This window comes from Eumetopias jubatus, unplaced genomic scaffold (assembly GCF_037043125.1).
Source record: "Eumetopias jubatus isolate StellerSeaLion01/CBP00866 unplaced genomic scaffold, mEumJub1_p1.0 scaffold_13, whole genome shotgun sequence".
NCBI classification, from domain to species: Eukaryota; Metazoa; Chordata; class Mammalia; order Carnivora; family Otariidae; genus Eumetopias; species Eumetopias jubatus.
This window is the reverse complement of record NW_028274819.1, coordinates 3,154,304-3,178,871: the sequence shown is the minus strand read 5'-3', so window position 1 is coordinate 3,178,871 and position 24,568 is coordinate 3,154,304. Positions and strand designations below refer to the sequence as shown.

General features: G+C 54.8%; 1 protein-coding gene across 11 annotated transcripts in view; it reads right to left on the bottom strand.

Moving 5' to 3' along the window:
- Positions 1-24,568, bottom strand: part of SHANK2 (SH3 and multiple ankyrin repeat domains 2) — a 427,977-nt gene that overhangs the window by 149,328 nt on the left and 254,081 nt on the right. The window lies entirely within an intron of this gene.

Genomic DNA, 24,568 nt, shown 5'->3' with positions numbered 1-24,568 from the left:
TGCTCCTGGCTCCTGAGAGCCCATCTTGCTCCACGGGCAGGGAGGCGGCATTTCACGGGGCACCAGTGAGGACATGGGCTCTGTCCCCATGGAGCCCACACACCCACTCAGCAGAGACGCACTCGTACAGGAGGATCTGCGGCTCCAGATCGGCAATTACGAAAACACCCTGCCTGATGTTCCTCCTCGTCGCTAACATGATAAGCAATACAAGTTTTTCCTAATAGAAGCAATAATGTGCAAAGAACTTGATTCAAATTAAATTGTCTCATTACTTTGTAATATATCACCCAAAAGCATTTCTTAAGTACTACCAGGCGTGTTACCTGCCAAGAGCGGCTGGTGCAGAAGACAAAGACACGGCCGAAATGCGAACAAAATAATGCGAACGGGAGGTGATCATCGCTCCCCGCTGGGAGGAAAGGAAATGGGGTCTAAAAGGGAAGACGGCCGCCTTAGAACAGGAAAGGCTTGGGTGGGGGCAACTGCTGGAAGTGGGGCCTTGGACAGGACCCTCGCCCACACTGGGCTTGGGTTTTCCTGTCTGTAAGATGGAAAATCAGAATATTCCAGTAGGTACTTGAAGCTTCCTGACTCAGAACGAAGCCTGAACCCGGGACTCTCACATACGATCTGTGAGCAGATGGGGTGACCCAGTGCTCTGGGCGGCCCAGGACACAGGGAGCTTTCAGTTTTTAAAACCAGGCTGGACCTGGCCAAGCTGGGAGGAGCTGGGTGCCCCCCCCATCACTGCCTGCAGGAGGGCACAGTACCCACAGCGCCACGAAACCTTCTCCCACGGTCTACCTCTTCCCCCCTCCCGGCCCGGCAGGCAGTGGGGTCATTCACGGTGGAGAGTCCATGAAGCTGGAGGGGGACGGTCTGCCCAGGGCCACACGGCTCAGCCAGTAGCAAGTCCTACTTGTAAACCTTTGCCTTTGGTCCTGAACTGAATATTTAAAAAAAACCCAAAAAGTCAGGGGAACAGTATGACCACCTGACATTTTGCTAGGAGTGCAGAAGGGGGCTGTTTGTGACTTTTCTTCCTGTGGTAATTACAGCGAGAGGCCAGGCCTGCCCCATCTGTTGGTCTTGAAACTCACCTAAAAAGACCACACTGAGTGGGCTATGGGCAGACCATTCCCAAGTCCCTCAGGGAGCTGTGGACTGACGTTGTCCACAGCTCTAACGCTGGAAGCCGTGTCCTTCTGTGGGAGCCAGAATGAACGTAGGCATGACCCTTCTGGCTTTGGAGAGGGGGGCTGAACTTGGGCTGGGTGAGGGGCTTGGGGGCCTCTAAGCACTGACCTCTAAGGTGAGAGGGCATGAGACACCCAGGCCAGGCCCTGGAGGTGCTGGAGGGTAGGGTCTGGCCATTGCTACCGTCTACCCCTAGACCACCAATCTCTTCTCACAGAATATCTTGTTTCTGTTCCCAGGGCTAATGCTTATAGAAGAGGTTGCCTTCACCAAAGGGGCAGTTCTAAAGTTGCTCAGAGTTTGAAATAGACACATTTTCACGGGGAGCACCTACATAAGTCCCCCGAAAGGGGCTCCGCAAACATTCTAGATCAGGGATTGTCAAACTCCTTCTGTGAAGGGCCAGAGAGTAAATATTTCAAGCTTTGCAGGCTCTATGGTTCCTGTTACAGCTACTCTCTCTGCTGCTTGTGGCTCAAAGGGAGTCCCGACACTATGTACGTGAACTGGTGGGGCTGTGTTCCAATAAAACTTTATTGACCACAAGCAGCAGTCCTTGGGCCACAGGTTCTAAAATCCTGGCCTAAATGTTCTAAAGCCACTTGAATTGGCACAAATGATACGTGTATGTGAGTGCCTCAAAATAACTCCCCTGTGACCACATATCATAAAAGCCAGGAAAAGTCTTAATCCTCCTACACAAGCCATACTTACATCACTGTACATAGGTACCTAGTTTGACACGACATCTGAGCTTCAGAAAAGACCCAAGGAAAACACTTTTTAGAAATAAGGTCATCTATCAGATGCCCTAGAAAGACTCAGAAAGATCATATGGAGAATCTTCCCTGAAACACAAAGAAACATGCCCCTCCTTACAAGTGGAGCCAAAGCTAAGGAGGCCCAGCATCTAAGAATTGGGGCTTGAACGTGTGTGTGAATGTTCTACTGTTGAAACAGCGTGGTTAGTTAGGTAGGTGCCATGCTTTCCAATCCCCATTTCAATTAGTGGGCCATCTGCCCCATGAGAAGGTCTTCTGGGGCACGGCAGAAGCGTGCTGCTCTTGGAACATACTCTGCACGCTTGCTATATGCCAAACTCCTATTCATTCCTCAAAGCCCACTTCAGCAGCCACCACCTCCAGGAGAGCCCTGTCCCTCCCGCACGCCCGCTTCCTGGTGCTTCCCCCAGTCGCTTCCCACTATAGCGGCAGGAAGAGTCAGAGACTTACTCTCTTGGCCTCCCTTGCCATTATGGATGGTCACAGGATGTCGTTTAGCCCGATGTAACTCGAGGGCAAGTCTCCAGGGCCCTCTGGGTAAGATTTTACTTGTGGAAGAGATTTAGAGGGGGGGCTTCCTACTGCCTTTTCTTCCCCTAAATCCTTGCTTGGGATTTGCTCTGAGAGCACGTGCAGCCATGAGGGAGGCGCCAAGAGGCTTGCAGAGATGCCGCCGAGCCATGGAGCGGATCCTAGACGTTCCCTCCTTCAGGCTTGCCACAGACACCTCGGCCACTGTGAGTGGGTTCTTGCTCTTTGCAGCCAGAAGCTTCCTAATGGACTTCCAGAGGCTGGAGCAGGGAGGGTGGGGAGGTTGCCTGTCAATGAGAAGATCCGAGCAAATGGCCAGAATTGGATGCTAAGACTTTCTGATAAATCAAGTAGCCTTCAAGCTCTGTTCTGGGCAGGAAAGCCTCATCCAGACCCCCTTCTTCTCCGAGGACTGCTCATTAGCTGCAAAGACTCAGGACACCCTGGTGACACAGACCCGAGGCCCCGCGCCACCTTCTATTTCCCAGGGGAAGATTTAATTACAACCCCTCATCTCAGATTGACTCAGTTCGGAAAGCGGAAGCTCCCGAGAGGTGGTTTTCTTGATCTGAGCCAAGACTGCTGTGCTGTCGACCGCACAAGGACTCCGAAAACACCCCAGCTGCTCCTCGGTCTGTGGCAAAGCTTGTGCGCTGTGTGGCGAGGACAGACAGACACAGTGGACGTGGGAACCTTCTAAAGCTCCTGTTGGAGTAAAGGATGTTAGACAGATGGGAGCTTCGCCCCCATGTGGACCGGCCCCTCTGATGGACAGAAGGGAAAACTGGGTGAAGGCCCGCACCTTACCAAGTCGATGGCGGGGCGAGGACTCTGCATCTTCTAATGCATCCTGCAGCCTGCGTGGCCAACATGGCCAACTGATGAGCTTTTGGTTCTGGAAAAGTGACCGAAACGGAAAGTGTCTGCTGTTCTGCTTGTCTCGCTGAGCAGCGTGCGTCTTCCTCTTGAAATCAGCAAGTGTCACTGAGCCTTCTCTCTCCTCCAAGTCCCAGGACGCTTGGTACTTCCCACTGGGCCGCCGCACACAACCCCGGGAGTCCTGGCCCAGGCAAGGCTCAGAGGTCAGACTCCTCTAGAGCTGGAGAGATGCCCCTACGCTCTGTTCCCCATAAGCCGCTGTTGCTTGCACTCACTTCTGCCCGTGAGCTGCTCCCCGAGGAAGAAGCTGTCTTACAGAGCAGGCTCTTGTCCCCAGCTGTGTGTCCCTCTTCTGTGCAGGACGCCCCCCCTCCATCTGCTCCCTGCCACGCCTCTGCCTGAGTCATCAGGGCCATTTCCCACGGCATCTGGATAGAGCTGTCGGAGCAGGAAGTTGGCGAATCCTCCAGAGACGGAAGTCAGCCCAGCCGCCAGGCTGCAGATGGTCTGCGTTTCCAGGGGGCTTCCCGGTGTCTCCCCCTAACGTCCCAGTTCTTCAGGATTTCCCGATCGCCCGCCCCCCGCCACGTGCCTCATTATTCTTTATTAAAGCTGGAGTCCCAGCACATGGCCGGCCATTCCAGGCCATCCGTCTCGTCCTCCTTTGTGCTGGGGCTGCTGACCTGCTCCTCGCCGCTCCGGCGATGGTTCGGTGGTTTCCGCCTGCCCCAACCAGATCCTTTCTCAACCACAATCTGGCTCCAGGGGCCTGTCTCCAAGGCCAGGCTACATCTGTATTTGTTCTTCTCCTTCCTATCTTTAGATAGCCAGCCAGCTTCCGCTCCCCATTTACTACCCCCTTTCCCCAAATGCCCCAACACTGACTCTCCTCGGCCAGAGGATCTCAGGATGTCTGAGTTTATCAAAGCTGAACCACACTCACTAGGAACTTCCCTCCCTCCTCCGCTCCCCCCGCCCCACTACTGAGAAGACCACCACCGGTCAGCAGCAGGTGCCGAGACGCACTGATCAGTGCGAGTGTGGACGATCCAAAGGCCCCGTCTTCACAACATGCCCGGCACCGTGTGAAGCACCCAAGCCATCCTGCCTCTCACATAACAAACCTAGGAGGGAGGCACGGTCTTCTTTCCCACTTTACAGATGAGAAAGCTGGGGCTCAGAGAGGTTTGGGGACTAGCTAAAGGTCACATATCTGCCGGTATGGGGCAGAGCTGGGCATCCACCTGAGATGCTTGGCTGCAGAGTCCTGCCTTCGCAAGGAGCCAGGTCCTCCCCGAGCACAGGGGAGGCCAGTCCTTTACCCATGGACGGAGGACTCGGGGACCCCGCGCCCCCCCGCCTGCCCGCCCTGGAGCACCACCCCCCCCGCCTGCCCGCGCTAGAACCGGAACCTCGGGAGGGCAGGGTGCTGTCTGTCCTGCTGGCCATGCACCCCTCGGGGCCTGGAACGGTGCTGGCACACCGTAGGCACAGAGATTTCTTCTGTTGGTGACCTCAGGGGGTCCCCTCTCAGAGACTCGGCCTGGCCCCAGAGCTTCCCTCTGCTGTGGATATAGGGTCCACCACTGCCTGCCACCCCACCCCACCCTGGCGCCTTGTGCAAGTCAGAACACGTGCCCCTCCCTCAGGCCCTGACTTCCGTCTGCCAACACGCACGAGAACCATTTCCAGATCCATAGGGCCCAGGGTGTGAGTCTTGCCTCTGGGGGCTGATCAACCCCCACCCCACCCCCCCACCCCGGGAGCCTTGCTCTTCAGGCCTCAGCTTGAGGCCGGCAGGTGAAGGGGCTGGGAGCGCAAGCGGGGGCAGTAAGCGGGTCTCGGTCCCGGAGCTCATCTGGGTCCTCGGGTGACTATATGGGTACGGGTGCGGTGGCTGGAGAGCGTTCCCCCAAATGCATGTCCACCCCAAACGTGGAATGGGACTTCTTTGGAAAGGCCTCCAAGCAGGACTTGGAGTCTACTTCTTTGGAAAGTACATCTTTCAGACGTACTTAAGGGAAGGACTGAGGACAGATCATCCTGGATTTGGGGAAGGGGGGCCCTAACCCCAATGACAGGTACCCCTACAGGAGACAGAGAGGAGGAGAAAGTGCGACGTCAGAGGCAGACGCTGGAGGGACGGGACCACAGCCCAGGGACACCGGGGCCCTGGAAGCTGGAAGACGCAGGAAGGATCCTCCCCCAGGGCCCCCAGAGGGAGCGTGGCCCGGCAGCATTTTGATTTAGGACTTCTGGCCTCCGGGACTGGGAGAGGCCAAGTTTGTGTTGTCTAAGCTGCCCAGTGTGCGGTCATCTGCAGGGCAGCCCGGGACACCCATCGGGGAGTAAGTGGCGGGAGTGCGGCTCCACACCTGCACCGGCTGCCCAGAGAGGATCCACAGGTGCTGGAGGCCGACGCCAGGCCGGAAGCCCCCGTGCAGGTGCGGGGGCCCTGTCCACGGAGATGGCCGTGAGAGTTCCCCCAGGTCTCTAGAGGTTCCTGGGATGGCCAGCTCTGTGGCCTGCTGTGGCCGGCTCCCCAGCAGGGCAGTGGTGAGGAGGGGTTCAGCCTCAGTGGGCCCAGCACCGCCCTGTGTGTCCTGGACGCAGGGTGGGCTCTGGGCTGGGGCCTGGGTGGCAGCAAACCCTGGCCCTGCTCCAGGGCAGCCCCAGCATGGCCTCACGGCCGTGGGGCATCCCGGCTTTTCCAGTGGGCACACGAGCACCAGCCTTATCCCCTATCCCACAAGCCTCTGGCAATGACTTGGGGTCCCAAGGAGGCCAGCGTGTGGGGTTGGGGACAGCAGGCACAATCCGGGAGAGGAGCTGGAGTGCCCAGGCCAGGAGAAAGGAGAACAGAACTCCCGCAGCCTCAGCTTCTCCCTCTGTGAAGTGGGCTGTCACTCCGGACTCGGGGGGGGATCTACTCAAGGCTGACACTGATAAAAACCACCCGTCCCGGCGTCCGTTCTCACGGCCCCACGTCGCAGTGTGTGGAGTGCTCACAAACGCCCTGTACTAGTGTTTGCTATAGCAGCAACTGAACACGAGCCCGGTGGCTTCCAGAACACACGGGCTTCTGCTGCACAGCGGGAGTCGGCAGCCTCTCTGGCTAAAATGGTGTTGCAAGGCGGCCCCGGGGGCGAGGTGTGGGGGAGGGCACCTGCTTCTTGCCCTTCCAGGTTTCTGGAGGCGGCCTGCACTCCTTGGCTCATGGCCCCTCCTCCATCACTCCGACCCCTGGTCCTTATCACGTCTCCCTTCCCTCGGCCTCCCACCCTTCCTCAACCTAACGAGGACCCTTGTGATCACATTGGGGCCACCCCATATGCCAGGATCATTTTCCAATCTTAAGGTCAGCGGATTCCCTACAAGGTCCCCTGTGCAACCCTAAAGCCCCTTGAGCATGCGTCATGTTCACACCCCGGGATTAGGATGTGGGCGTCTCTGGGGGGCCCACTGTTCGGCGACCACGCCACTCCAGGCCCTCCGCCCCACCCCGCCCCCCGTGAGACAGTGAGACAGACCAGGCTCATAATACAGGCTGGGGGTGTTTTCACCAAACCTCGCTGATGATGGGGTGACTCATCACATCCCAGGCACTGCCCCAGTGGCGATGCTGAGGGTGGAGGAGCCCGTTGGCATGGGTACCGCGGAACGAGCGGACAGGTAGTGCAGCACAAACCTTCGCTCGTTCTCCGGGACGTGGAGGAACAAAGCCTGGTCAGTAATGAGCCCGCACACAAGGACCACCGACGGGCTGGGGGCTCTGTGCGCACCTGCCCTGACCAGCAAGGGAACTGGGCGGTGGCATCGGCCGCTCAGGGGCATTTTGGTTTTTCTCCCTGGGAACCGGCACCAGAACCACCTAAGCCCTGCGAGCTCCCTCATACTGGGGTCGTCTCCTCTTGGCCACCTTTGATCCTGGAAAGCGCCAAGTAAACGGCTTTGGCACGGAGGCATTTCTCTGCGTTTCAGGTTCACGGTGCCTCGAGGAGGAGTCAGGAAACACTGTGTAAGGCTCAGCCCAAACCCAACATGAGATGTGACAAATCCAGCTGGGGCTGGCAGGAGCCTCGTCTTGCAAGGGTGGAGTCCATCAGATTCTTGGGGCAGAAACTAATTAGATAAAGATGAACCTCGGACCCCTGCGGAGTTCCCACAAGGGCTGAGAGGAGCTCATCCTGCATGTCCATCCCGCGACCATACTAGGGCTGGACCCGCCTGCGGAGGGGTCTGGGGCACGCAGGGTTACAATGTATCAGCCCCTCTGGGGAGACACAGCCCTTTACCTGGGAGCAGTGAGGGGGTTTCCCTGATCATTCTGTTCCCACCTGCGCAGTCCTCTTTGGTTTAAGAAGTGGTCCCTAACACAGTGACCTGGGGTGGGGGCAGGAAGAGGCGGATGCGTGCCCCTCAGAGAAGACCCATCCTTTCTTGGTCTGCGCCTCCCGGCTCTTGGTTTTTGTACAGAAACCCCCTCTCGATGTCTTGCACATGCAGCGCTCTGCTTGCTTCATGGTGCAGGTGCTGATGGCCACATGGCACCCGGATTTATAAGAACAGGTTCTGGGCATGTCGAGGTTGGAAAGTACGGGGAGAACACCTAGGATGTGGGAGGCATTGTCCCACTTGAGGGGCGGTTGCTTTTCCGTGTGGCAGAAACAGGAAACAGGAGCTCAACGACCTTGGGACAGCGTGAGCCAAACCTCTCCAAGGGCGAATGGGCGAGAGGCTGCAGGACCCCATCTGATGGAAGGACGCTGTCAGGAGCATGCAAGGTGTCGGGGGATGGCAGTGCGGCACCCCAGCTGCCTCCTGGGAGGAGACCAGCCGGGGAAGAGGAAGGAGGAGGTCATCCCCGTACACGGACGGAGGCTGGACACCGTGCGGCAAGTGTGGAAGCAGGGCCGTGTCTGGGGTGCCCACTGTGGCCTCACATTTGCAGGGAAGGTCGCCAGGGCATTGCAAGAAGGCTGGCGGGCACAGCCAGCCCCAAGAGTGACCGCTTTGGAGCAGTGGGACGGGGGGAGGGGGGAGATATGCACTTCACACGCTTCTCCGTTCTCTGAAGGTCTCCCTCCAGACGGTTTTCTAGAAAGCCACTGACAGTGGGAGGGAGGGGGCAGGAGGAAGGAAGCCTGGAGCTCTTGTGCCCGCAGGTGGGGCGGTGGCCTGGGAGAGGCGGAGGGTGGAGGAGGAAGAAAGGATAAAAGGAGAGCTCTCCTGTCTCAGGAAGACGTGCACTCGCCCGAGGGCGGGGTCGGTCCCCGGGCTTCTGTCCTCACCCAGCTAAGGGTCAGGGGTCGGGGGCTGCAGCACAGGTGAGGACATGGAATTCCAAGGGGAAACAGTGGAGGGGGCGAGGCCGGGCCTCAGAGGAGGGGGGAATGGGGCAACCTCAGGCGTGGTCCTACCCCTCCACCCCAGCACGCCTGCCTCCCGCCTTAGCTCCCCAGGTCTCTTCCCAGTGGGGTCTCCGGTGAACCTTCCCAGTGGGGTCTCCGGTGAACCTTCCCAGTGGGGTCCACTTGATGCAGCATCCTGCCCCCCCCCCGCCCTCCTGCCCCTACATTTCTGCATCTGCCACCGAACATGTCACCCTCCAACCCTGGTGTGTTTTTGCGTGTGTGCAGGGCCTTTCCTGCTCATTCCCAGCTGCACCTGTGCCCGCGTGCTGCAGGTGGGCCGCGGGGTGGCTCCAAACAGCAGAAATGGTTGTCTCACAGTCCTGGAGGCCAGAAGTCCGATATCTGCTGTCCCTGGACCTAAACCAAGGTGATGGCAGGGTGCTCTCTCCAGGGACCCTAGGGGAGGTGCCTTCTGGCCTCTTCCAGCTTCTGGGGCCCCAGGCGTGTCCCTACTGACTTCTCTGCCTCCATGATCACGTGGCCACTCCTGTTCACATAATCTCCCTCTGCCTCTCTCCTAAGGACAGCTGGGCTGGCGCGCAGAGCCCCCCTGGATTAGCCAAGATAATCTCCTTATCTCAAGAACCGTAACTTAATCATGTCTGCAAAGACCTCCTCACGTTATTTTTTGCCGTATAAGCTGACGCTCACGGGTTCCGGGGCATCGTTGGGGGCCTTTATTCAGCTGACTGGACCCGCCAATCACTTAGAACAGAATCTTCCAACATTGACACATAGTTTCTCAATGAATGCTTGAGAGAGAGGCACAAAGCCCTGTCCCTGACCCTCACCCTTGGTAGCCACGTCCCCCTCTCCCGGGGTCTTTACCCATCGCTCCTGAAACGTGGGAAAGCAGCTCCCAGAACCCGATGCCACGTGTGGTCAAAGATCCACGCCCTGGGTTTCTGAGACGGTCTGACTCATTATGTCACATGGTCCCCTACCAGGGAGGTGCAGGCTGCGCGGAGAAGGTGGGGGCAGGAGACAGACATGCCCCACCCCCCAGTGCCCCTGCTCACTCATTCCAGGAGGCGGCCAGGTGCCTCTCTGCCTCGGTGTCCCCATCAAGAACAAGCAGCTCTAAATGCACACATGGGAAGAGGGTGGACAGAGGTACGGCATGTGTGATTTCATGACTGGTTACACTGTGTGTGGAAAGTTGAAGCTAAGGACCCCAACCCTTCCTCAGTACGCAACTCACACCCCTGTCCTTGATCCTAGCCATGCCCCGAGGGGGTGCTGCCAGGGGACCCCCCACCTTCCCACGCAAGAGACCCAGACACTTGGCAAAAAAAGTGATTCAGGCACAGAAAGAAGCCACACTTCCAAAACACGGGGCGAGGAAAGCTCCCGACCTCCTGCGGGATCCCGGCTGTGCAAGCCCTCTGCCAACCTTTGGAGCTCAATTTCCCTGCCTCCTGGCCCCGTTCCAGAGCAGAGCTCTGCCCACCCCATCTCCTCCCCTTCACGCGTCCCCGAGCCCCTGCTCATCCCTCCTCCACAGGCCAACTGCAGGCCAGGAACCTGGGAACATGATGGCACCATCTGCCATGCCAGGCTTCCGGCCACCATGTCAGCCTCCGCCTTGACTTTGACTCTCGGAGTTGGGCTGGAATCAGCACGTACCCCGAGGAGTAGAGACCCCAAGTGCCAGCTGGCAGCCACCCAGGGGTGCCTCCAGGGGTCCTGGAGCTGCTGGGACCACCTCCTGAGGCAGCAGGGGCACAGCAGGTTTCTCTAAGCTGCTCCTCTCTGAAGCCCCCGACGGGCCACATTTGTGCCCATCTCCTGGGGGCCGAGACGGGTGCGTGGCACTGCTTTCTGTCCCTGCCCTCCCTGCCCTGTGCTGCTACACCAGGCTGCCCGTGGCCTGCTCCTTCAGAACAGACGACCTTTAGGAAAAGGTGGGTTATTTTCTTTTTCAAAAAAACCGAGGTGCAATTGACATATCATAAAACTAACCATTTTCAACTGAACACTTCAGCTCATGTTTAATGCATTCATAGCGCTGTGCCACCACCCCCCGTTCCGCAACATTCTCACCACCCCAGGAGACCCCACACCTGTCAAACAAGCACGCCCCAGTGGGGTCATTCTTGAAGATGCGAAGGAAGAACGGGCCCTCACTGAACACAGTATATCAAATGTGGTCATAACACGCCTCGACATTAGGAAAGTCCCTTGAATCCCAATGAGACGGAGACTGAGAGCCCCTGGCCTGGGTTCAAACCTCGGACTTCCCCCTCTCTGCACAGCTTCATCCTCTCTAAAGTGGAGGGCACGAACGCGTCCCTGCATTCGTGCCCTTGTAGGGCTGGGATGAGGAACGGGTGCTGAGGAGAGCGTGCGCAATGAGTCATGGAGCACGAGGAAGTGCCCAGCCTCAGTTTCCCCATCTGGGAATGGAGACAAAGTCACCTACCTCCCAGGAAGTGTGAGGTCCAGAAGCAAGAACCCCTGGAAAGCATGCTGCATGGAGTAGGTGCTCAATGTGTTGGCTCTGTGTTGGGGGAGGGGCTCAGGCAGATGCTGCCCAGGTGCCCCAGGGACCAGTCAGGGAGCGCGGACTTGAGAGGCGGCCCCGCACCCACCCCCGTGATGTGGAACCCGAGGCTGAGAGCCAGGAGGAAGGACGGAGCTGCCCCTGCAGGCCTACTCTGTGCAGGGTCCTGATGGGTGCTTTGTGTGCAGTGATCACAGTATCCCCAAGGGGGTGTGGATGAGGAGCCTGAGGTCCAGGCGGGGAGGTTGCCCGCCCACTGCTTCCACCCAGGAGAGCCAGCGGCACCAGAGCCCGGACCCAGAGCGCTCCGGGGCCACACGGCTGGCTCTCCACTGTGCTCTCGAGGCCACGCCTGGGACTGGCTCACGGGGTAACACAGGGGAGGTTGGACAAGCCCCCCCAGATGGGCCTCCTGACTTCCTGCCTGGGGCTCCCCAGCCAGCCTGGCTCTTGCCATGGGATTCGGCTGGGGTGGGGGCTGGGCTGTGTGTACAGGGGCTCCTCCCAAGACCCTCTGCTCCTGTGAATTGCTGTCTTCCTGAGCACTCCTGTGCTGGCGCCCTGGTAAGCCTGGTGGGGGCCGGGGGGTCCCCGTGGAGGATGGTGTAGGACAGGGGCTGGGGCAGGGGTGAAGGCAGACACAGAATGTGCCAACGAGCGGACCCCACATGGGCAAGGGCACAGGGTGTGGTCACAGCAATAGGCAGGAGAGAGGGGTCTGGAACCAGAAGGTGGGGGTGGGCTGAGGGGAGGCTCCTGCACACACATAAAGGCCTGAACTGTTCTGTGTCCAGGGCAGGTGGCGAGCATGAGGAATTCATATTTCAGAAATGCCACTGGGGTGGGTGGACTGGGAGGGGATGAAGACGCTGACAGCAGGGAGATGAGTCAGAGGGCTGAGCCCAGTCCAGGTGAGAAACATGGGGAGCACCCGAATACGGCCCTGGCTGCAACGACGGGGGAGGCTGTAATCCAGAGGAAGGGTAAGGGAAGGGGAACTGATGGCACGTGGGGCTGATCGGCTGCTGGGAGAGGCGGGTGGCTGGCATCTCACAGCTTGTTATGTCTGCTTTGGAAATGACTATGATCCACATGAAGAGGCCGGAGCACTGGCCTGTCTTACTCCTCCCTTCTTCTTCCCTCCCCTCCCTCCCTCCCTTCCATCTATCCAACCATCCATCCATCTATACACCCACTCATCTACCTACCCACTCACTCAGGCAACCATCCATCCACCCATCTACCCATCCGTCCGTCCGTCCATCCATCCATCCATCCATCCATCCATCCATCCATCCATACACCCACTCATCTACCTACCCACTCACTCAGGCAACCATCCATCCACCCATCTACCCATCCATCCAACCACCCAACCATCCATCCATCCATCCATCCATCCACCCATCCACCCACCCATCCATCCATCCATCCATCCATCCATCTACCTATCCATCCATCCATCCATCCATCTATACACCCACTCATCTACCTACCCACTCACTCAGGCAACCATCCATCCACCCATCTACCCATCCATCCAACCATCCATCCATCCATCCACCCATCCATCCATCCATCCTTCCATCCATCCATCCATCCTTCCATCCATCCATCCATCCATCCATCCATCCATCCACCCACCCATCGATCATCCATCCATCCACCCATCGATCATCCATCCATCTATCCATCTGTCATCCATCCATCTATCCATTCCCCCACACACAACTCCCCTAACCCTGCATTCTCTGAGGCTTAAGCACTTGCCAAGCCCCATGCTAGGTGCTAGGGAAGAGGAGACAAGTCAGAGTTGGCTCTGTTCTACCCTGGAGGAGATGGACACAGGAAGTAGGGGTGGAGGGAGCAAAGACACAGCCATCTCCCGGCCCCGCCCCCCCTGGACCAGGTAGCACTGAGTTGGGGGATCTGCTCGCTTCTCCCTCTGGCTTCTCCCAAGTCGAGCACCAAAGGCCCTCCTGCTTCCTGGAGGAGGCGGGCTCAGAAGACCAGGTCTTTGGCCAGAGGTGGGGAATCAGCATGAGCATCTCCTGAAAGTTTACTGACTGCTAGGCATGGCCCTGGGAACACTTCCAGAACTGGCCTCCCCATATTCTCTTAGGATAGCACCCCCTTGGCATAGCACCTAGTTGGCAGCCTCTGGCTGAATTCTGAGTTTCAGGGTCCACAGTTTTGTCAAAAGTATGTTCATTCACAGGTGACCGTAGGCTGGTTCTTTTGGCGGTTTCAAGCAGAATGTATAGAATTCTGTAACCAGAGTAGGCCTCGGGGGTGATAAAGCCATTTTACAGGTGGGGAGGCTGAGGCTTGCGCAGAGGCAGTGAGTGTCAGAACTGGGACCGGGACCCTGGCGTCTGAACTCATAGGCTCAGGCCTCATCAGGCTCAGAGCTGGTCCCTGGGACTTCAGATTAATACACCTAATTATGTGTTTGAAGACTGGTCCAAGCAGACTCTGAGCCAGGGCCGTGGGGCTGGAGAAGGCAGGAGGGAGAAGACATGGATCGTGGCTCCAGGGGCTGGGGCTAGCTCGGGTCATCCCTTCCTGGCTCTGCATTCAGTGGCTCGTGCTGGCAGCCTGAACTCAGATGTGGTGGGAGTATTCACACTGTGGACACCGGCAAAGGCTCCAAACCAGGGTGGAGGGAAGCAGGGGGTAAAGAGAGGCCACACCGTGCACGGCGTGTGGGGGCAGAGGTTGCTTTTGGCAGCTAGCATCACGGAAAACTTCACGGAGCCCTGTAAACCCTGTCCTTTGGCCGCCGGGCGGCTTGGGCACTTGGGGAGACAGCAGACCCATGTGCAGCTCCGGTGGGGAACAAGGCAGTCCTGGGGGCCGCGCAGGGGCTCGGCTGGTCCCGACCTGGAGGTGTGCCTGCAAGGCCAGCCCCTTCCTGCTCTTCCACTGCTGCTTCACCACCACCCCCACCCATCCGCCTGCGCTCCCCCCACCCCACACACCCACTCGCCACCTGGGAATGTACTAAATGCGGTCCGAGGATGCTCTGAGCCAGAAGCCTCCCTGTGGCAGGGGCCACTGGATCCAGAAAAAAGGTGCGAGGGCCTCCTGCCTAGTCCCACCAAAACGGGTGAAATGAGAATGAGTGCCCTCTCAGAACCTCAGCTTCTGCTTAGAGCCAGGTGACCCTGGGGTGTCTCCACTGCCTAGGCTCAGCAGCTCCGGGAAAGAGCTGCTTCCTCCACTCAGAAGATCCAAGGGCTCCCCACGCAGAGGATTTTGAGCTAGGTCCCTAGGAGACTCCGCCCATTTGTGAAACTCGCTGTGATTTGACTGGGTCTAAGCCTATCTCCAGCCAGAAGAATGTGCCCTGACCACAGTCTGGGAACACCAGCAAGGTCCAAAGCCCCCCAGTCAATCGCTTTACACCATGAAAGTGCTGGGGGACAATGGCTGTGGTGAAGTCAGACTACACTTAGCGTCTAACCACCGAGTCCTGGAGAAAGAAGAGGCCTCCCTTGGCCCAGCCAAGCCAGCAGCCGCTGTGTCCCAAGCAGCTCAGAACCAGAGTATTACCATGACATATACAAAGCGCCAGGAGTCTGCAAAATCATCTGTTAAATCTGAATCTCAAAGCTCCGTGATGGAGGCTCAATCACAGATCTTGACTTTCAGACACCAGGAGCAGAGTGAATGATCTTGTCTGCACCACCCCTACCCCTCCACCACCAGTCAGCATCCTCCACTTTCTCCACCCAGCCTGGCCCCGGCATTCCTAGGAACCGGTTCCTCTCATCCCTGCTTCATCACCTGGGCATCTGCGCATACCCACCACAAAACAAAAACACCCCCACCCTTGAAGTTTCAATTTGGACCCTACTATTTGTCCCATGATTTGGACAAGAACCTGCATCTGTCTGTTTCTGAGTTCCTGGGGTAAGGGGGGCAAGGAACAGGACTCCGGGCTTCTCTTGTTTTGGTGTTTGACCTGAAGGAACATGCAGTCAGCCTGGATTCTGCTTTGAGAGCAGCTCTTTGCAGAGAACTGCCCATTCACAGCTGCCTGCTTGTTCCCAAAGATATCCAGAAACCACTTCTCTCACCTTTAGAAGCTTACCCACCATTGAAAGGAAAGGCTCTTGGAACATAACAATGTGACTGTCAAAATAATAACTTACATAGACAGGCTGAAAGTTGAGTGAATAGAATAAAGGGCTGGCAGAATGAACCCAAATGGGCTGATACGGAATCTAGAAAGATGGAACTGAGACAGGAAGTGAGGGCGTTTACAAGGGAATACTAAAAACATCTTCTTAAAGCCGAAAGCCTTAAGTTTGAAGAAGCCCCCAGGATAGTGAACACAATGAACAAAGAAGAGACTTACACCCAGACCCATCATCATGACATTTCAGAATATTCAAGAAAAGTAGATACAATGAAGTTCTTAGAAGGTTTTGGAGAGGAAAACAAATGATCACCTACACTGCAGTGAGGATTAGACAGCACCATGACCCCTCACCAGCAATGAGCAGAAGCAAGACGACAACGAAGCGGTGCCTTAATAGTTTAGATGGAAAACTATTTTGAATCTGGAATTCTACAACACTGAGCACATTTGAAAACCAGAGATCTTTCAGACACGGAAGTTGACATTCCAGGGATCTTCTACTGAGGTTGTTAAACTTGAGTATGTGTCTCAGGAGAACAAGGCTAAAGAAATACCTCATTTACCCAGTAGCTCAATGAAGGTAAATCTCGGAATGATAATTGTGCACTGGGAACTGGGGGATGGGGTCCAAAGGGCAGGAGAGAGCTCCAACAAGAATGAGATGGGTTCTAGTGATATGGAAGAAACAGGAAGATATTTTAGTGGCATACTGAAGAAAGAATTTCTCTTCCACAAGAATAAAAAAGAAAGGCAATCGGAAACTTCAGGAAAAAACAAGCACTTCATGTGAAAAATCACGATCCTAATATTAAGCTAAACTGTGGCATTACTTTGAACCACTGATGGAGTTGAATAAAGAACCCAGTGGGTTCTGGTATTAGAAAGCCCCTTCTCATGGGTCTATAAAGAGGAACTACAGTCCTAGCCTTATACTTGGAAATGATGTAAACATTTACAGTATCATGATAATATAATGCTTTCCACTGGTTTTTAACTTCTGAATCCAACGTATAGACAGAACCTAGAAGACTTTTACAGTAAAGAATTAATGATGCTTTATATTGTTAAATTAAGAAACACAGGGACAGTCACAGAGTTAGGGAGGTAATCATCAGAAGAACAAAGCAAACCAAGTCAAAAGATACCACCTCACACCTGAATGAGTATGAATGGTTACTGTGAAAATATACAAGAAATGATCTAACTCATCTAACAATAGATAATCTAGCTAGAGGCAATTCTAACTAGGTAACTAGTTAGAAAGGCTATTGTCAAGAAGGCAAGAGATAACTAGTGTTGGTAAGGACATGAAGAAATTGGAACCCTCATGCACTGTTGGTGGGAATGTAAACAGGTACAGCCACTGTGAAAAACAGTACGGAGGGTCACCAAGAAGTTAAAAAATAGAACTACCATAGGATCCAACAATGCTACTTCTGGGTATTTAACCAAAGATAAATGAAAACACTAACTCAGAAAGATTTCTGCACCTCATGTTCAATGCAGCGTTATTCACAACAGCCAAGATATGTAAACAATCTAGGTGTCCGCTGATAGATGAATGGAATAAAGCAGAAGTGGTATACATACACAATGGAATACTATTCAGCTATAAAAAGAAATGAAATCCCATCATTTACAACAACATGAATAAACTTTGAAGGCATCATGTTACATGAGATAAGTCAGAGAACAACAAATACCGTATGATTTCACTTATATGTAGAAGAAAGCAAAACATGGACAAGCGAAACAAAACTCACCGATATAGAGAACATACATATAGAGATGGGTGGTTGCCGGGAGCAGGGGCTGAGGGAGTGCATGAAACAGGTAAAGGTGGTCAAAAGCTATAAACTCTCCACCGTAAGAGAAATAAATCCCAGGGATGTAATGGACAGCATGGTGACTACAGTTAATAATCCTGTGTTGTATATTTGAAAATTCCTGGGATACTACATCTGAAAAGTTCTCAACACAAGAGACAAGAATTGTAACGATGTGAGGTGACAGAGGTTAACTAGACTTGTCATGGTGATCATTTTGCAATTTGTACAAATATCAAATCATTATGGTCTACACTTGAAAGTAATATAATGTCATATGTTAATTATATCTCAATTAAAAAAAGAGAAAAAAATAAAGGGGGTAATCACAGACGTAGGAAGGTAATCTTCTGAAGAATGAAGCAAAACAAGTACAAAGTGGTTCCTCTGCCAAGCAGAGTTGCATGGAGTGTGCTGGGCAGGAGTGGGAGACACGGTTTCCTTCCATTCCTAGCAGTATCTGTGCGGTTGGTTAAATTAATAACTTATTTTCCTACGTAATGAATGTCGTATTTGTATCAAAATTTGTGAAAGGAGCAAAAGTATTACCCTGAGAATGGATGAAGGGCGGGTGCCCTGGGGAAGGGGATGTGGACAAATTCCTAAGGGCCGACTTTGGGAAGCAGTGGGAGGAGGGGCAGAAGGGCAAAGAGCCCCCAGACCCTCATGACGGATTGAACGCGGGAGGGGAGAGGACCCTGGTCTCCCGGCTGGGCACCAGGTGTGTTGTTCATCATGATGGTGGCAGCAGAGGACAACATTTTTTAGGGGAAACCACTGGGACGCACTCTTCGGGGCTGTGACTCACCCAGCGCCATGTGCGTGCATATGGTCCCGCTGGGAGAGCCTGCTGGAGGGGCTGGTATGCACAGTTGTGCTGACTTCTTGTGTTGCCTGTGCCCAGAGATTCACCCCTCTCTTTCTTGGTCTCAAAAAATTTACAAATTGATATATACTTGTAAAAAAAAATAAAAATATGGATATGTACGGAAGAAACAGCAAAACTGCCTCATTCCCTACCCCAAAGGAGCTGCCCCGAGGGCTTCATCCTTAATCACTAGGCGCAGCCATAACTTAGAGAGAAAAAAAAAACAGCGTATGTTGCCTTACGAATCCAGCCAGTGAACATACTCAGGGATTGATGCCTTTTTTTCGAGTCTAAGGAATCATAAAAAAACACAGAAATATAAAATAATGATGGAGGAAGAGTGGGGGCAATCAGTGTTTCTTGCCATTCAGTTCTTACTACCTACACACTGAGGCAGTCTTCTGGAACACAAAGTTAGGGTTTCAAAGGAAAGCCAGCTACCCACACACGCGGTCCACAATTCAGCATCCCTCTGGATTTATATAGCGCGTGCCTCTAAGCTTTGAGCACTACACGCACGTTTCCCCATTCATCCTGTCACGGACACCACCGGGGTTGGGGCCTGAGCTGCAAGTAGGACCTCCACTTTGCAAACAGGGTTGGGGGTCAGGGACTGAAGCACGGAGAGGGAGAGCAAGTCGCCCAAGGTCACACAGGGTGCTAGTTGGAAAGTCAGGTTACAAAACCTAGGACACGACGTTTACAGGGGCTTCTTACAAGGCTTCAGATAATGTGCATGCACTCTTCCCTATTCAGAGTCGGTCTCTGGAAAGATCCTCAGGAAACCGGCAGTGGGGTTCTGTCTGGGGGGGAGTGGGGGCCGGGAGGAAGGACGAGATCACGTCCTGCTCTGATGCTGGACCTGCACACTGTGCATTTTTTATTCATGCAAATATATTTCTAATCACCAATTTAAAAACATATACAATTGGACCATGACATCCAAGCCACGAAAGCAAGCAGCTATGGCACGCGGACGTTTGACTGGAGAACAGGCTCGATTTGCCACACTTCTAGGTCAGCTGGTCTCACTAAGGAAGAGGAATGACAGCCCATTCTGCTCTTCGATGCCTTCCCCGCGTGGTGCTTCTGAACACCGTCCTTCCAGGCGGGTCCAAAGCTGCAGGTGCAGCTTCAGCTGTTTGCCAACAATAGGGAAAGGGTCCAGTGCCCATTCACATCTGGTGCTCCTCCCTGGAAAACCCCAAAGAAGGCAGAGAGCCCTCTCACTGCCCACTTGCCCCATGTGTAATGCCTTGGCGGGTCCTGTCCCTTCTAACTACATCTTACACCTGGAAGCCATCTACCTGCCTTTCCTTACCCCTCCACCGGCCCGAACCATCACCATTGTCTGGCCAGGAAGGTGGCCATGGTCTCATAACTAGTCTCCGTTCTTCCTTCTGTTCATTCTCCTCCAGCAGGGTTACCCAGATCATGTCATTCTTCCGCACAAAACCCTCTAGAAGCCCCGCCACACGAGTGGGAGGAAATCCACCTGCCTTCCACAGAACACACGGTCCTTCTGTGGCATCACCCTTTCTACTCCCTTCCAGGCCACTGCTGCTTCTGCATGGCAGCTTCTCTTTTCCCCTCAGGGCCTTTGCACATGCTGGGCTTTCTGAAGATGGCTGATTCTCCTCAACTGTCAGATTTCAAATCAAAACTCACTTCGTCACAGAGACTTCCCTTGGCTTCCTATATAAAGCTGGCCTGCCCCACCCTGCCCAAGAGACTGTATGGTGGTTCTGCTGATTTGCTCCATAGCATTAACCACTAAGTGGGATTCTCCAGTTTATTTATTTATAAACTTTGCTGTTTTCACTATTTAGGTTTTAATCTACATGAGGTCAGAGACTGTGCTTGTCTTGTTTACCCCCACATCCATAGCTCCCTGAATATTCGGGTTTTGATGAATATTGGTTAAATAGATGGACAGACAGATAGGAGGAGTGGATGGGTGGATAGTTGGATGGATGGACGGTTGGATGAGTTGATAGATGGCTGAACGTGTGGTTGATGGATGAGTCGGCAGATGGCTGGATGGCTGGGTAGATGGTTGGTTAGTTGGATGAGTTGGTAGACAGCTGAATGGCTGGTTGATGGATGAGTGGACAGGTAACTGATGGTTGGATAGACGGGTGGATAGATGGATGGGGTGTATTCAGCCTAGAGTGAGAGCCTAAGGTCTCCCCTTCCTCTCCCAGGTAGACTTCTCCTGCATGCCCCATGCTAATGAGGGTAGAGATCCGATTTAAAACTCGTGGGAACTCGAGGCTCCCATTCCCTGTGTTGAGAAGTGTTTTAAAAACAACATTGGGGCGCCTGGGTGGCTCAGTCAGTTAACCGACTGCCTTCGGCTCAGGTCATGATCCTGGAGTCCCGGGATCGAGTCCCGCATCGGGCTCCCTGCTTGGCAGGGAGTCTGCTTCTCCCTCTGATCCTCTTCCCTCTCGTGCTCTCTCTCTCTCATTCTCTCTCTCAAATAAATAAATAAAATCTTTAAAAAAAAAAAAAAGACATTGAAGGGGAGCCTGGGTGGCTCAGTCGGTTAAGCATCTGCCTTCGGCTCAGGTCATGATCCCGGGGTCCTGGGATCGAGCCCCACACTGGGCTCCCTGCTCCGCGGGAAGCCTATTTCTCCCTCTCCCACTCCCCCTGCCTGTGTTCCCTCTCTTGCTGTGTTTCTCTCTGTCAAATAAATAAATAAAATCTTAAAGAAAACACACTGAAATATCTGTAAGGTCCTGTGTACAAATGGCCCCAGGGTCTCTGCTTTCTGATCTTGGCCATGTGCCCACATTTCTAGACCCTTCCGTCATGTGCATGCTGGGTAGGTGGAGGGCTGGAGTCACTGGACCCATTCAACAATCAACAGGTATGTTTTTGTCAGACCAGTCTTGAGCTCTGCGTCCCCAAGCAAAGCTTTTGACACAAGAGGGGATGGGAAGGGGAGAACCGCCTCCTGACTGATTCAGAAACTGTCTACATTGAGTCTCACTTCCTATTGCATGTTCTTTAATTACATTTGCATCTGCAGTGGGGCGGCCTCAGCCATGAGCTGCCTGGCCAGACCGTCGCCCTGCCGCCTACAGCGGGTAATTGGCCCGGGTGCTGGCGCGCCACCCTGGATCTCTGTGGCTCACTAGGCCGTGTCTGACAGGAATTCCAAAATGGGCTAAATGATCTGCTGGCTGGTCCGTACAGTAGCATGTGCGGCCCTCAGCCAGGGCCCAGCCTTACCCCGACACCCTCTCAAGAGCCACACAGGCCAGCTGCTGGGTTGTGATGGTGGGTGGGCGCCACAAGCTCACTCGCCCCTGCCAAGTGTGTGGTCTGGAAGAGGTCAGTTCTGGGAGGCAGCGGCTGCCCCAGGCCAACCCCTACACCTTGTATGGAAAAGCCCAGACCCCATAACCCAGGTAATATCCTCACTCCATCTGCCCGACACACTCCACCAAGTGATGGTTCAGTCTCTGCCAATTTCCCCCAATCCCAGGCTAGTTCCACGGTCGGTCTCGGGCAGTAACATCTTCACTGTGGGACAGGGGGGCGGGGGGGAGGTCTGTGGGCACAGGCCCCATATTCCAGGTGACTGAGGGTCAGGTCCTTAATGTCACCTTCCTTCCTCCACCGCAGTGTTCTCCTGTGAAGTGGATAATGACACTGACTTCCAAGGTCACTGGAGGGTGGGCAGGCAGCAGCCGCGATCAAGGCGAGGCGCCGCTGGTACGTGGCAGGGGGCTCACAAAAGGCACTATGATCACTCACATCTCTTTCTGGGCAATGTGAGCCTGCGACGCGTCTGACTCCCCCACCCTGGGAAGGTGGGGGTTGACTCTTGAACCAAGGTCAAGCCCAGAGCCTTTACCATTTGCTTAGAAGCCACCCGTTGACCTGGGTGTGGCTGGATGTCCCTCTTCTCTATGGTCCCAGGCCCTGGCACCAAGCCAGTGGTCAGTAACCTATAAAATCAAAGTCTTCATCTGGGCACCAAAACACAGGGTGGGGCAGAGCCATCAGGGATATTCCAGGTCACCTGGTCCAACTTTCTGAGACATTCTGGAAAGAGAATGCCCAAACTGCTTGACTCCCTGCAATGATGGGGAGCTCATCACCTCCTGAGACAGCTCTGTTCTATCTCTGAACAGCGATGATGTCTCTGCACGCCTTCTGTGGGCCCCAGTTCATTCTGGTCCTGCTATCAGCCACATGAAATGCAACCCAGCCAGCCTGGCCCCGTGGTCTTCTCTTATCCTGGCTCAGTCAACTCAGGTCCTTCAACAGCTCCTCTGTGAGGAAGCCGCCTGGTTCAAATGCTGAGAGTTTGTGCACACCCCCCTTCATGCACACGTATGCACCCAGGACAGCCTGCTGGTGGCTCTCTGCCAGCAACCGCCCTTGGGGGAAGAGAGCTTTGCAAAACCACAGCCTGCGGACGAGCCGTGGCTGTCGCGGGCTCTTCCCCAGAAGCCCCCCTCCCAGGCTGGATGGCCCTCCACGTAACCATGGCGACAGCTCTGGGCATTCTTGGAGCCTCAGGCACCCTCCTTCTTAGAATGGGAGCAAAGCATGACAGGCACACTGGCTGTGACCACGTGTCCAGGGTCCACTTTGACAGGCAGCCTCTTGCTGCCACAGAAACAATTCATCTGACCCAAAGAGAGACTCATCAGGAGAAGCCAGGGTCAGGCGTGGTTCCCTGGAAGCCACCAGCCCCTGAGCAGTCTCTCTCTGGGCTGCGCTGGTGGCCAGGCCAGGATCGTGACTTGAGCATTCAAGGTCAAAAAGTGGGCAATTGTTAGCAAGTTCTGGAAAGTCGGCCAAGCCCCTTAGGAGGGGACAACCCAGCTCCTCTGCTGGGCATGGGATTCCTGTCCCAACACCTCATGTCTATGACAGAGAGGTGGTTGGGACAGGTCAGCGCTAACACCAGGTCCTATCAGCAATTCCACTGCTAGATATACACCCCAAGGGATTGGAAACAGGTGTGCAAACCAATACTTGGGTGAGAATGTCCACAGCAGCACCATTTGCAAGAACCAAAAGATGGAAGCAACCCAGGTGTCCATCCACAGAGGAATGGCAAGCAAAATATGGCTTACACAGACGATGGAATAGTCTTCCACCTTAAAAAGGCGGGACATTCTGACACCTGCTACAACACGGAGGGACCTGGAGCACACTATGCTGAGCGAGATACGCCAGTCACAAAAAGCACCAATACTGTATAATTCACTTCTATGAGGTCCCTGGAGACACCAGATTCAGAGAGAGAGTGGACGGTGGGCGCTGGGGCCAGGGGAGAGATGGGGGTCAGTGTCTCAGGGGGACAGAGAGTGGCCAGTGGGGGCCATGGAGGGATGGGGGTGAGTGTTTCATAGGACAGAGATTTAGTCTGGGAAGATGGAAGGTTCTGGAGATGGATGGGGGGACGGCCGCACAACAACGTGAACGTACCTAATGCCATGAGCTGTGCACCTAAAAATGGTTGAGATGGTAAATTTTACTACAATAAAAGGTTTAGAAAAGATGTACTGATCCTGCTAAAAATGGATGAACCTTGCAGACATTATTCTAGGTAAAGAAGCTACACGTGAAGGATCACGTGTTGTAGGACTCCATTTCCATGAAACATGCAGAGAGCCGGTTGGTGCATGCTGGGGCTGTGGGCAGGGAGAATCGGCATTTGACTGCTCAATCGCTAGGAGCTCCCTTTCGGGCGGATGGAAACGTTCTAGAACTAGACAGGGTGCTGGTTGTACGATATTGTGAATGTACTAAAGCCACCACCGCGCACTTGGAAATGATAGTGAGGTGATGTGAATTTTAACTCAGGAGAAGCAGAGAGACGAATGAAAGCAGGTTGGACCCCCACAGGCAGCTGAGTGTGCTGAGCACAGTCTGCGCTGCTTAATCACAGACCCGCCCGGAGGCCGGGGGTGGCAGGGCAGAGCCCAGGGCAGGGTGTCCAGACCTTTCCCCAGCCTGGCCCTAATGGAGGACGTGGTTTGGTGGGTTTCTCAGGAAGGGCCCCAGGGATGGCCGGCCAGCAGGGCTAGGAGCAAGACCTTCCCGCCCCGGCGGGTCTCATGGCCTGCGTCTCCTCCCTTTCTCTGAGTCACATGCTAACTCTCATTGAGGCCACCGTCCACTAAGTTTCTTTCTCCACACCCTTCTGGCCCCTGATGTAGGGAGACTTGCGTTTGTGACAGAAACGAGGGGTAGAGAAACCCGGTGCGTGGGGACAGGAAGAGCCGGAGAAGCAGAAGTAGCAGCAGGGACACTGGCCGGAAATGCGGCTCGTTTCCGAGCTGTCGGTGCCCTCGGCCACCAGGACCCCAGCCTGCCTCGGCCTGCCCCGGGGTTACAAGGAGGAGGTGCCAGAGACCCGAGGACAACTCGTGCCCGTGTAGTGTCT